Raw genomic sequence first — 14,631 nt, forward strand, 5'->3', positions numbered from 1 at the left:
TAGGATAGAAAGCCCAGAGATAAACCCACACACATATGGTCACCTTATTTTTGATAAAGGAGGCAAGACTATACAATGGAGAAAAGACAGCCTCTTCAATAAGTGGTGCTGGGAAAACTGGACAGCTACATGTAAAAGAATGAAATTAGAACACTCCCTAACACCATACACAAAAATAAACTCAAAATGGATTCGAGACATAAATGTAAGACCAGACACTATAAAACTCTTAGAGGAAAACATAGCAGAACACTCTATGACATAAATCATAGCAAGATGCTTTTTGACCCAGCTCCTAGAGAAATGGAAATAAAAACAAAAATGAACAAATGGGACCTAATGAAACTTAAAAGCTCCTGCACAGCAAAGGAAACTACAAATAAGATGAAAAGACAACCCTCAGAATGGGAGAAAATATTTGCAAATGAAGCAACTGACAAAGGACTAATCTCCAAAATTTACAAGCAGCTCATGCAGCACAATATCAAAAACACGAACAACCCAATCCAAAAATGGGCAGAAGACCTAAATAGACATTTCTCCAAAGAAGATATACAGACTGCCAACAAACATATGAAAGGATGCTCAACAGCACTAATCATTAGAGAAATGCAAATCAAAACTACAATGAGGTATCACCTCACACCTGTCAGAATGGCCATCATCAGAAAATCTACAAACAATAAATGCTGGAGAGGGTGTGGAGAAAAGGGAACCCTTTTGCACTGTTGGTGGGAATGTAAATTGATAAAGCCACTATGGAGAACAGTATGGAGGTTCCTTAAAAAACTAAAACTAGAACTACCATATGACCCAGCAATCCCACTACTGGGCATATACCCTGAAAAAACCATAATTCAAAAAGAGTCATGTACTACAATGTTCATTGCAGCACTATTTACAATAACAAGGAAATGGAAGCAACCTAAGTGTCCATCAACAGATGAATGGATAAACAATATGTGGCACACATATACAATGGAATATTACTCAGCCATAAAAAGAAACGAAATTGAATTATTTGTAGTGAGGTGGATGGACCTAGAGTCTGTCATACAGAGTGAAGTAAGTCAGAAAGAGAAAAACAAATACCGTATGCTAACACATATATATGGAATCTTAAAAAAAAGAAAAATGGTTATGAAGAACCTAGGGGCAGGAGAGTAATGAAGACACAGATGTAGAGAATGGACTTGAGGACACAGGGAGGGGAAGGGGTAAGCTGGGAGGTAGTAAGAGAGTGGCATGGACTTATACATACAGCCAAATGTAAAATAGGTAGCTAGTGGGAAGCAGCCACATAGCACAGGGAGATCAGCTCAGTGCTTTGTGACCACCTAGAGCAGTGGGATAGGGAGGGTGGAAGGGAGATGCAAGAGGGAGGAGATATGGGGATATATGTATATGTATAGCTGATTCACTTTGTTATAAAGCAGAAACTAACACACCTTTGTAAAGCAATTATACTCCGATAAAGATGTTTAAAAAATAAAAACTAAATAGATGCCTGTGGAATAAATAATTAATGAAACTTTAAAAACACCATTACATGTCAAAAAATGGTCCACTTAGACCAATGTTCTATCTTGGAGAAGAGCATTTTTTTTTTTTTTTTGCTTTTATGATATTAGTCTCAAAAGTCAAGAGAAGTACCCCTTCATCTACAATTCCCAAGATTTCCCTATAATGACCCTTTTAACAGAATGTGCATATAAATTTGGTTAATGACCGGATCATACATGATTTTCCAAATATAATTGGAAGACAGTTTTTTTTAAAGCTGTCATAGAGGGGTTTGATTTGTGGTAAAATAATTTAGCCATCTTGGGGATGTTCACCTTCTAGGCAAGCTTCTTAGTTGTACTCGTATTAATTTGGAGACCTTTTGCTTGAAGGCAGTACTTATATCCTACTGTATGAACTGAAGGAGATATGTCTCCTTTCTCTTTTCATACCAGTAAAATCAGATGGTAAAGCTATGACACAGGCTTGGCCAACAGGTATTATCTTGTAGGACTTTGAATCTTGAGCAAGTGATAGCACAATACGACCCGTTAGCATTGTGTGACCTTCCCTGGTTATCTTCTGCGTAGCCCTCCAGAACTCACTTGGTACCTGTCAAGTTTTCAAGCCTGGTCCTCCAGTCTTCTAATATATATTCCAATATATTGGAATTCCAATATATTCCCTTTCTGCTTCAGATTATTATGTAATTTTCTATTGTTTGCAACCACATGCAAAGGATGATATAGTGTTGTTAAAGATGTAAGAAAACATGTTACTCTTTATCCTCATTCAAAACTGATTAAAATTCAAAAATTCAATAAAAAGAAGAGGGAGGAGATATGGGGATATATGTATAGCTGATTCACTTTGTTATAAAGCAGAAACTAGCACACCATTGTAAAGCAATTATACTCCAATAAAGATGTTAAAAAAAATTTTAACAGGTAAAATTCAACAATTATAATATTTAGAAATGCATTTATAGATGGTAAAGCTATTTAAATTAAAAGCATGGGGTGATTGACACAAAATTCGGGATAGTGTTTACCTCTTGTTGGGGAGAAAAAAAGGGGGTGAAATTAGGGAGAGGCACACAGGATCCTTCTTAGGTCATGCTACTCAAGATGTAATTTGTGGACCACCACCTTCTGCGTCACCTGGGAGCTGGTTAGAAATGCTTAATCTCAGGCTCTTCCCCAAACCTACTGAATCAGAATCTGCATTTTAACATGATCCCCAGGTGATTCATAAGCACGTTAAAGATACTTGTAAAGTTCTATTTTTAAGGTAGATAGTGCATACATAGTTGTTTATTTTAGCAATATTCTTTAAATGGTGTAGATTTTATACTTTTGCATGTGTATTTTGTAATTAATAACATTTTTAAATATATAGTTTGAATAAAGTTTTTAAATATTTTTAAGTATACATATAGAAACAAAGACAAAAAGGAAGGCCACAAAGATGCCAAAGAACTGAAACCAAACCCAGATATTTAGACTCAAAATCCAATGCTATTTCTACTCTTCCATGCCTTTGCCCCAAGGCAGTAAATGAACTGACTCCAAGGAATTGATCCATTTCCAATTCATGTTGCAACTGGATGGGCCAAAGGCCATGATAAAAATAGAAGACTCTTGGAAACTTTGGTGAACTGATCATTTTTATTTAGATATTCTGGGATGGGATAGGAAAGTTATTTTTCTATTTAGATAATCCCTGCCTCTCCTGGAAATACTTTCCTGAAAAATGTTTTGGAGAGTGGAACGCCTGAAACTTGAACCTTGTACTTACATGCTTTATATGTCTGGAAGGAAAGAAGGGAGAGAAGGGGCACAATTCAGAGAGTTAATAAAATTATGAAGTCTCAAATATGATATAAACACTTAATTTGATTTTGTACCTGAATGTTATACACTGTATACATGAATATTTAAATTATTAACAATAGGGCTTCCCTGGTGGCGCAGTGGTTGAGAATCCGCCTGCCAATGCAGGGGACGCGGGTTCGTGCCCCGGTCCGGGAAGATCCCACATGCCGCGGAGCGGCTGGGCCCGTGAGCCATGGCCGCTGAGCCTGCGCGTCCGGAGCCTGTGCTCCACAATGGGAGAGACCACAACAGTGAGAGGCCCGCATACCGCATTAAAAAAATATATATATATTAACAATAGATTATACTTTAAATACTGACAATCAAATTTAATTTTTCTTCTTCTTCTTTTTTTTTTTTTGGCCAGGCTGAGGCTTGCAGGGTCTTAGTTCCCCAATCAGGGATCGAAGCCAGGCCCCCGTCAGTTAAAGCACCAGGTTGTAACCACTGGACCACCAGGGGACTCCCTCAAATTTTATTTTCTGCTGTAACTTTGCAATTCAAAAATCCTTATTCATTTGGTTTATTTGAAAGGAGATTTAATTTTATTGTTGAATATAAAGATCTGCTAATAGTAATCATGCAAATAATGGAGTTAGAAATCGTGTAACTCTGAAAATGACTTTTCAATGCTCTTTTAAATTTTGTAAAGAGAAGGGACTTCCCTGGTGGCACAGTGGTTAAGAATCCACCTGCCAATGCAGGGGTCATGGGTTCAATCTCTGGTCCAGGAAATCCCACATGCCGCAGAGCAACTAAGCCCATGCACCACAACTACTGAGCCTGTGCTCTAGAGCCCACGAGCCACAACTACTGAGCCCACGTACCTGGAGCCCATGCTCCATAGCAAGAGAAGCCACCACAATGAGAATCCCATGCAACAAAGAGTAGCCCCCACTCGCCACAACTAGAGAAAGCCCGTGTGCAGCAATGAAGACCCAAAGCAGCCATAAAATTAATTTTAAAAAATTAAACTAAATTAAAATTAAAGAAAAAATTTGTAAAGAGAAAATGTAACATTGATCGTCTTTCTCCCTTCATAAAGAAGACTGCAACAAGCTAAATCGTGGTCCACAGCTTGGTGGCCTGTGAACTTCCCTCTGGGAAGTGTTAGCTGATGCTGATTCTCAGTTCCTCTAGAATAGGTGCTTACCCAATGCTCCAAACTCACCTGTACGAAAAGTATGACTTTATTTTTTCTTGGCAAGGTCTTTTGAGTTCCTCTTCTGCCAGATGGCAAAAACATTCTCTCTGTCAATGCTGGGCAATCACGGTCAGTTTAACAGGACCCCCTGACCTTTGCCCAACACCCACCCATACACACACTCCTTCCCTTTCCCAGGGCTGAGAGTACCAAGGAGTAAGGATAGGATAGATAGAGATATTGCCTGGTCCTCTGTCATTGTCTCTCCATGCTGGTATTTACTGTGACATCCTATTCCCACCTGGTTTCCAATTGCCAGACCATGAAGTCATGGTTATAACTCTATGTCCAAAAGGAAAGCCACTCTAGACTCTCCACTACTCCTCGTACCCTCTCAGAGGGGGTCGGACGCATTCACCCTCTCCCACACCACTCCGGGTCTCTGGCCAGCCTGCCATACGTGCATTCTTTCCATTGCTCCTACACCTCAAGAGGTACGGAAACTCTGGAGACTGGCCCACAGGATTCCTTCCGGATTCACCCGCCTCTAAGCTCACTACTGCTCTTTCTTCACCTTACAAGTCTAGGGAATTTTTATTTGGTCTTGGAGAAAAAGAAAGGCACTGGAAAAAGCTGGCTTTGACTGAGCACCTATTCTTATATGTCTGTGGTTAAGACATGATTTTATGCCCTGGGTTATTGATGACTCTAGCTTTTGAAGTTCAAAACCTTTTAATCACAAAAGTTTTATCTCTGCCTTGAGTTTCCAGAACATATTTTAAGCCTCAAAGCCCAGGGATTGACTTTTTGGGTATCTGCACTATGTTGCACCAACACTACACCAAGGTGTGGCTGCCAAGAGGTCTAGTGTGAAGGGGGAAGGATCATTGATTTTTTTTAATTATTTTTAAAAATCACGTGTATCAAAATAAGATTCCACTACATCTAATTGTAAAGATCCACACATTTTCTCCACTACAACTTACGTTTTAGCAACAAACTTTGCACATGTATGTACAGCATTTTGTACATGTGTTTTAAATTTTGTTGTTCTCTTTATTGAAACAGTTGTCAGACTTGTTTAAATTCAATAAGCATCAAATTTACTGTTTTTGGCATACCAAATGATATCTTCCTTTGTCTCAATTGTAAAATCATTAACATCAGCATTTTACTTTTCCATTTTCCACTCTACTTTTATAAATAAGGGCAAATACGCAATAAAATATTCAAGTAGTTATACAAACATTGCCATGTTCAGATGGCAACACTGCTAAAATGAAACTATTAGCTGGCAGACAGCAGTACTCTGAGGTAACATAAAATGGTTATTTGTCTACTGAAATAGAAAAGTCAAATTTGGTATAAGAAGGTGTTCAGAGGTATGGCTATATAATATATGAAAGGGCCACTTGTTCAAAAGTTAATGATTACCTGAATTTTGATTCATTAAATGTTTGTTCACTCTTACCTATCTTCACATCTCTAAGTGGAAACAATGAAAACAATTTTACTTGTAACGGCTTTATCAGGATATAATTCCCATACCCTACAATTCATCCAGGTAAGAAAAAACCCACACCTCTCATATTCCTTTGTCCCTCCTTTACCCTCACACTACTACCACGCTCACAAAACTTCTGATACCAGATGCTTGGGGGTTTCCCCCCACACCAAGCAATTCTCTGTGATACGAACAAGGTGTTCTACAATTCAGTTCAGTCTGACACTAACCAAAGTTAGCACAGACCCCACAGGTAAGGGCTCAGTCCCATAAGACTGCTCCCCACCTCAGACACCAAACCAAGCGGTAGGTCCCTAGGTTATCCACAACTGCAGTCTGACTTGGCTGCAAATTGGACGTTCCAAGACCACCATCACCCCACTATTAGACTCAGTTATTTGCTAGAACAGCTCACAGAACTCAGGGAAACACTTACCAACATTTATCAGTTTATCATAAAATAAAAGGGATGATAAAGGATACAGACGAACAGCCAAAGGAAGAGATAGATAAGGCAAAATCCAGCAGGGTGCCAGGTACGGGAGCGTCTATCCCTGTAGAGTCAGGGTGCACTACCCTCCCAGGATATAGATGTGTTTACCAACTCAGAAGCTCTCCAAACCCCATATTTTTGAAATTTTTATGGCGGCTTCATCATGTAGGCATGATCAATTATTCATTCAATTTCCAGCCCATCTCCCCTCTTGGAGTATTGGGCAGTGGAGTATGGGCATTATTTTTCATGGCTGAATAATATTCCATTGGATCTACAACATTTATTTATCCATTCATCAGTTAATAGACATTTGGATTGTTTCCACCTTTTAGCTATTATGAATAATGCTGCTAGGAACATTCACGTACAAGTTTTGTATGAATACATATTTGCAATTCTCTAGGAACAGAATTTCTGGGTTATACAGAAGCTCTATGTTTCATCTTTTGAGGAATTACCAGAATGTTTTCCAAAGTGTCTGCATCATTTTACGTTCCCACCAGCAGTATATGAGGATTCCAATTTCCTCCTGTCCTCACTAATACTTGTTAATATCCATCTTTTATCATTAAAAACATCTTAGTGAATGTGAAGTGGTATATCTCACTGTAGTTTTGATTTGCATTTTCCTGATGACCAAAAATGTCAAACATCTTTTCATGTGCTTATTGACCACTTGTGTATCTTTTTTGGAGAAAATGTGTATTTAGACTGAGTGGGTTATTTTTGTTTTTATTATTGAGTTTATGTGTTCTTTATATATTCTAGATACAAGTCCTTTAGCAGATAATATGATATGCAAACACTTCTTCCATTCAATAAGTTGTCTTTTCCTTCTTTTGATAGTGTCCTTTGATGCACAAAACTTTTTAAATTTTTATGAAGTCTAATTTATCTATTGATATGGACTGATTTTTTGGTCACCCCTACCACCTCTCAGAAAATTTATATGTTGAAGCCCTAACCCTTAATATGATAGTATTAGGAGATGGGGTCTTTAGGAGATAATTAGATCTAGATGAGGTCATGAGAGAAGGGCCCTCATGGTGAGATTAATGTCCTTGTAAGGAGAAACACCAGAGAGTTTTCTTCCTTCCTCCCTCCCTTCCTTCCTTCCTTCCTTCCTTCCTTCCTCCCTCCCTCCCTCCCTCTGTCCGTCCCTCCCTCCCTCTCTCTCTCTCTCTCTCTCTCTCTCTCTCTCTCCTGGCACTGTGATCTAAGACTCCCAGACTCCAGAACTGTGAGAAATAAATTTCTATTGTTGAAACCACCCAGTCCATGGCATTTTGTTATGAGAGCCTGAGCTAAGAAATTTATTTTTTCTTTTGTTGTGCATACTTGTGGTGTCTTATCTAAGAATCCATGACCAAATCCAAGGTCATGAAATTTTACCTCTGTTTTTTCTTCTAACAGTTCTTAGGTTTTAGCTCTTACATTTGGATCTTTGATCCATTTTTGGTCCATTTTGTATATGGCGTGAGGTAGGGATCAAACTTCATTCTTTTGTATGTGGATATCCATTTGTCTCAGCACCATTTATTGAAGAGACTGTTCCTCTCTATTAAATGCTCTTGGTACTCTTGTCAAAAATCAATTGGCCGGGGGCTTCCTTGGTGGTGCAGTGGTTAAGAATCTGCCACAAATGCAGGGGACACGGGTTCAAGCTCTGGTCCAGGAATATCCCACATGCCACGGAGCAACTAAGCCCATGTGCCACAACTACTGAGCCTGCACTCTAGAGCCCACGAGCCACAACTACCAAAGCCCGCGTGCCTAGAGCCCATGCTCAGCAACAAGAGAAGCCACCGCAATGAGAAGCCTGCACACAGCAATGAAGAGTAGCCCCAGCTTGCCACAACTAGAGAAAGCCCGTGTACAGCAACAAAGACCCAACACAGCCAAAAATTAATTAAATAAAATAAATTAATTTTTTTTAAAAAAAGGTTTTTTAAAAGTTGAGAGAGCAGACATACTTTTCTCTTTCCTTATTCTAGGGGAAAATCATTTAGTCTTTCACCATTAAGTATTGTATTAGCTGTGAGTTTTTCATAGATACCCTTTATCAGATTGAGGAAATTTCCTTCTATTCCTAATTTGTTGAATTTTTTGTTTTGGGGTTTTTTTTTTTGCAGTACACGGGCCTCTCACTGTTGTGGCCTCTCCCATTGCGGAGCACAGGCTCCGGACACGCAGGCTCAGCGGCCATGGCTCACAGGCCCAGCCACTCCGTGGCACGTGGGATCTTCCCGGACTGGGGCACGAACCTGTGTCCCCTGCATGAGCAGGTGGACTCTCAACCACTGCGCCACCAGGGAAGCCCTGTTGAATGTTTTTATAAAGAAAGTGTGTTGGATTTTTCTCACATGTTTCTTTCTGCATCTATTTATTTATATTATGTCAGTAATAATGTCCCCTCTCTTATTCTTGATTTTAGTAATATGAGTCTTCTCTCCTTTTTTCTTGGTCAGTCTAGCTAAAAGGCTTGTCAACTTTGTTGATCTTTCCAAGGAACCAACTTTTGGTTTGTTTATTTTTCTCTGCAGTTTTTCTATTCTGAGTTTAATTTCCACTCTAATCTTTATTGTTTCCTTTTTTTGCTTGCTTTAGTTTTGGTTTACTCTTCTTTTTCCTCAAGTATCTTAAGGTGGAAGGTTAAGTTATTGATTTGAGATCATTCCTCTTTTATAATACAGGTGCTGATAGCTACAAATTTCCCTCAAATTACTGTTTTAGCTGTATCCCATAAATTTTGTTATATTGTGTCTTCAATTTTTCTCTTTTCTCTTGTGATTTCTTCTTTGACTCATTGATTATTCAGTTGTTAATTCCACCTATCTGTTAATTTCCAAAATTTCTTTCAGTTATTGATTTCTAATTTAATTTCACTGCAGTTGAAGAACACTGAATAATTTCAATCCTTTCAAATCTATTGAATAAACAGCTGTCCATATATTTATTAATTCTATAACCTTTCTAATGGTTAATTTGCTCAAGTCTTCTGACCATATATTGTATGAACTTTTTGTATAAGAAACACATTAACCATTTGTCATCTTTGCTGTATTTTTCACATTTTGCGTGTATCTCATTTAATCTTGGTTACTTATGTAGAGAACTTTTAAATGTCTGTGTAGTCGAATATGTCTTTTCCTTTTTTAATTTGTTCTATCACTTAAAAGTTTGTAAGTTAAAAAAAATTAAGACAGGCCACAGACTGAAAGAAAATATTTGCAAGACACTTACCTGAAGAAAGATTATTATCCAAACTATATGAAGAAACCTTAAACCTCAACAATAAGAAAACAAACAACCCAATTTAACAATGGGCAAAAGATCTGATCAGACACCTTACAAAGAAGTTATACAAGTGGCAGATAAGGATATGAAAAGATAAGCATTTAAGGAATTACAACTTAAAACAACAATGAGATACCACTACACAGCTGTTAGAATGAGTAAAATCCAAAAGACTGATAACACCAAATGGTGGTGAGGATGTGGAACAACAGGAGCTCTCTCACTCATTGTGATGGTAATACAAAATGGTACAGAGACTTTGGAAGGCAGTTTGGCAGTTTTTTACAGAACTAAACATACTCTTACCATACGTTTCAATAAACACACTCTTTGGTATTTACCCAAATGACTTGAAAACTTAGGTCCACACAAAACTTGCATGAACGTTTATAGCAGCTTTATTCAGAACTGTTAAAACTTGAAAGCAACTAGAACAAATAATTCTAAAATTTGTATGGAAACATAAAAGACCCCGAATAGCCAAAGCAATCTTGAGAAAGAAGAACAAACCTGGAGGTATCATGTGTTCTGATTTCAACTGTAAAACAAAGCTATAGTAATCTAAACAGTATGGTACTGGCACAAAAGCAGACACACAGATCAATGGATCAGAATAGAGAGCGCAGAAATAAACCATATACAAAAGTAAACTAAAAATAGATTAAAGAGACTTAAATGTAAGACCTGAAATCATAAAACTCCTAGAAGAATACATAGTCAGTACACTCTTTGACAATGGTCTTAGCAATTTGGGGTGTGGGGGTGGGGGTTGGTTCTGTCTCCTCAAGAAGGGAAACAAAAGTGAAAATAAATAAATGGAAATACATAAAACTAAAAAGGTTTTCACAGCAAAGAAAACTATCAAAACAAAAAGGCAGCCTACTGAATGGGAGAAGATATTTGCAAATTATATATCCAATAAGAGGTTAATATCCAAAATATACAAAGAACTCATAAAACTCAACATTAGGGAATTCCCTGGCAGTCCAGTGGTTAGGACTCTGTGCTTTCACTTCTGAGGGCCTGGGTTTGATCCCTGGTCAGGGAACTAAGATCCCACAAGCTGCAAGCCATGGCCAGAAAAACAAAAAATCGAAAAAAAACCTCAACATCAAAAAAAAAACTGATTTTAAAATGGGCAGGGGTCCTGAATAGACATTTCTCCAAAGAAGACATACAGATGGCCAAAGACACATGAAAAGATGCTCAACATCACTAATCATCAGGGGAATGAAAATCAAAACTACACGAGATACCACCTCACACTTGTCAGAATGGCTGTCATCAAAAGGACAACAACTAGCAAGTGTTGGTGAGCACGTAGAGAAGAGGGAACCCTCATGCACTGTTGGTGGGATTGTAAATTGGTACAGCCAGTAAGGAAAACAGTTTGAAGATTCCTCAAAAAATTAAAGAGAGAGCCGCCATTTGATCCGGCAATTTCACTTCTGGATATTTACCCAAGAAAAGCAAAAACTAATTTGAAAAGATATATACACACCAATATTCATTGCAGCATTATTTACAGTAGCCAAGATATGGAAGCAACTTAAGTGTCCATGGATAGATGAATGGAAGAAGAAGATGTGAAATATTACTCAGCCACCAAAAAAAAAAAAATCTTGCCATTTTCAACAACATGGATGGATCTAGAGGGCATTATGCTAAGTGAAATAAGTCAGAGAAAGAGAAATACTGCATGATGTCACTTGTTTGTGGAATCTAAAAAACAAAACAAACAAAAGAAAATAAAAACAAACTCATAGATACAAAGAACAAATGAGTAGTTGCCAAAGGGGAAGGGAATGGGGTGGGGCAAAAAAATAGGTGAAGGGGACTAAGAGGTATGAACCTCCAGTTGTACAATAAATGAGCCACAGGGTTGTAATATACAGCATAAGGCATATGGGTAATAATATTTTACTAACTTTGTATGGGAACACATGGCTACTAGACTTACCACACTGACCATTTCATAATGTATGCAAATGTCATATCACTATGTAGTACACAGGAAACTAACATAATATTGTATGTCAACCATATTTCAATATTTTTTAAAGGCTTATAATCTATCTGTACTTTTTAAATGTGTAAAATTATTAGAGACTAATGTGAAAGTACAGTTGACCCTTAAACAACATGGGTTTGAACTGAGCCGGTCCACTTTTTTTTTTTTTTTTCACTTCTTAATCTATATTTTACTTACTTACTTTTTGGCTGCACCGTGAGGCTTGTGGGATTTTAGATCCGTGACGAGGGATCTAACTCAGGCCGAAGACAGTGAGAACACCAAGTCCTAACCACTGGACTGCCAGGGAATTCCCAGCCAGTCCACTTCTAAGCAATTTTTCTCCAATAAATACAAAGCACAAGTGAGATTTGTTCAAGATGGCAGAGGAGAAGGACATGCTCTCACTCCCTCTTATGAGAGCACCAGAATCACAACTAACTGCTCAACAATCATCAACAGGAAGACACTGGAACTCACCAAAAAAGATACCCCACATCCAAAGACAAAGGAGAAGCCACAATGAGACAGTAGGAGGGGTGCAATCACAACAAAATCAAATCCCATCACTGCTGGGTGGGTGACTCACAAACTGGAGAACACTTATACCACAGAAGTCCACCCACTGGAGTGAAGGTTCTGAGCCCCATGTCAGGCTTCCCAACCTGGGGGTCTGGCAACGGGAGGAGGAATTCCTAGAGAATCAGAATTTGAAGGCTAGCGAGATTTGATTGCAGGACTTCTACAGGACTGGGGGGAACAGAGACTCAAATCTTGGAGGGCACACACAAAGTAGTGTGTGCATTGGGACCCAGGGGAAGGAGCAGTGACCCTATAGGAGGCTGAACCAGACCTACCTGCCAGTGTTGGAGGGTCTCCTGCAGAGGCGGAGGGTGGCTGTGTCTCACCGTGAGGACAAGGACACTGACAGCAGAAGTTCTGGGAAGTACTCCTTGGCGTGAGCCCTCCCAGAGTCTGCCATTAGCCCCACCAAAGAGCCTGGGTAGGCTCCAGTGTTGGGTTGCCTCAGGCCACACAACCAACAGGGAGGGAACCCAGCCCCACCCATCAGCAGAGAAGCAGATTAAACTTTTACTGAGCTCTGCCACCAGAGCAACAGTCAGCTCTACCCACCACCAGTCCCTCCCATCAGGAAACTAGCACAAGCCTCTTAGATAGCCTCATCTACCAGAGGGCAGACAGCAGAAGCAAGAAGAACTACAGTCCTGCAGCCTGTGGGAAAAAAAACACATTCACAGAAAGATAGACAAGATGAAAAGGCAGAGGGCTATGTACCAGATGAAGGAACAAGATAAAACCCCAGAAAAACAATTAAATGAAGTGGAGATAGGCAACCTTCTAGAAAAAGAATTCAGAATAATTATAGTGAAGATGATCCAGGACCTCGGAAAAAGAGTGGAGGCAAAGATCGAGAAGATGCAAGAAATGTTTAACAAAGATGTAGAAGAATTAAACAACAAACAAACAGAGATGAACAATACAATAACTGAAATGAAAACTACACTAGAAGGAATCAATAGCAGAATAACTGAGGCAGAAGAATGGATAAGTGACCTAGAAGACAGAATGGTGGAATTCACTGCTGCGGAACAGAATAAAGAAAAAAGAATGAAAAGAAATGAAGACAGCCTAAGAGACCTCTGCGACAAGATTAAATGCACTAACATTCGCATTATAGGGGTCCCAGAAGAAGAGAGAGAAAAAGGACCCAAGAAAATATTTGAAGAGATTATTGTCAAAAACTTCCTTAACATGGGAAAGGAATAGCCACCCAAGTCCAGGAAGTGCAGAGAGTCCCATACAGGATAAACCCAAGGAGAAAAATGCCAAGACACTTAATAATCAAATTGGCAAAAATTAAAGACAAAGAAAAATTATTGAAAGCAGCAAGGGAAAAATGACAAATAACACACAAGGGAACTCTCATAAGGTTAACAGCTGATTTCTCAGCAGAAACTCTACAAGCCAGAAGGGAGTGGCATGACATATTTCAAGTGATGAAAGGGAAGAACCTACAATTAAGATTACTCTACCCGGCAAGGAGCTCATTCAGATTCGATGGAGAACTCAAAAGCTTTACAGACAAGCAAAAGCTAAGAGAATTCAGCAACACCAAACCAGCTCTACAACAAATGCTAAAGGAACTTCTCTAAGTGGAAAACACAAGAGAAGAAAAGGACCTACAAAAACAAACACAAAACAATTAAGAAAATGGTCATAGGAACATACATATCGACAATTACCTTAAACATGAATGGATTAAATGCTCCAAGCAAAAGACACAGGCTTGCTGAATGGATACAAAAACAAGACCCATCTATATGCTGTCTACAAGAGACCCACTTCCAACCTAGGGAAACATACAGACTGAAAGTGAGGGGATGGAAAAAGATATACTATGCAAATGGAAATCAAAAGAAAGCTGGAGTAGCAATACTCATATCAGATAAAATAGACTTTAAAATAAAGAATGTTACAGAGACAAGGAAGGACACTACATAATGATCAAGGGATCAATCCAAGAAGAAGATATAACAATTATAAATATATATTCACCCAACATAGGAGCATCTCAATACATAAGGCACCTGCTAACAGCTATAAAAGAGGAAGTCAACAGTAACACAATAATAGTGGGGGACTTTAACACCTCACTTGCATCAATGGACAGATCATCCAGACAGAAAATTAATAAGGAAACACAAGCTTTAAATGACACAATAGACCAGATAGATTTAATTGATATTTCTAGGACAGTACATCCGAAAACAGCAGATTACA

General features: G+C 38.7%; 1 long non-coding RNA gene across 1 annotated transcript; it reads right to left on the reverse strand.

The window, feature by feature from the left end:
* Nucleotides 1-433: 433 nt before the first annotated feature.
* On the reverse strand, nt 434-12,700 carry LOC113624700 (uncharacterized). Its single transcript, XR_003434439.1, has 3 exons — nt 12,511-12,700; nt 4,940-4,942; nt 434-444 (listed from the first exon to the last, which is right to left on the reverse strand). It is a non-coding gene; the product is annotated as an uncharacterized LOC113624700 (long non-coding RNA).
* Nucleotides 12,701-14,631: the final 1,931 nt, after the last annotated feature.

This window comes from Aethalodelphis obliquidens, unplaced genomic scaffold, assembly GCF_003676395.1.
Source record: "Aethalodelphis obliquidens isolate GAN/ISIS:26980383/991018 unplaced genomic scaffold, ASM367639v1 scaffold14, whole genome shotgun sequence".
NCBI classification, from domain to species: domain Eukaryota; kingdom Metazoa; phylum Chordata; class Mammalia; order Artiodactyla; family Delphinidae; genus Aethalodelphis; species Aethalodelphis obliquidens.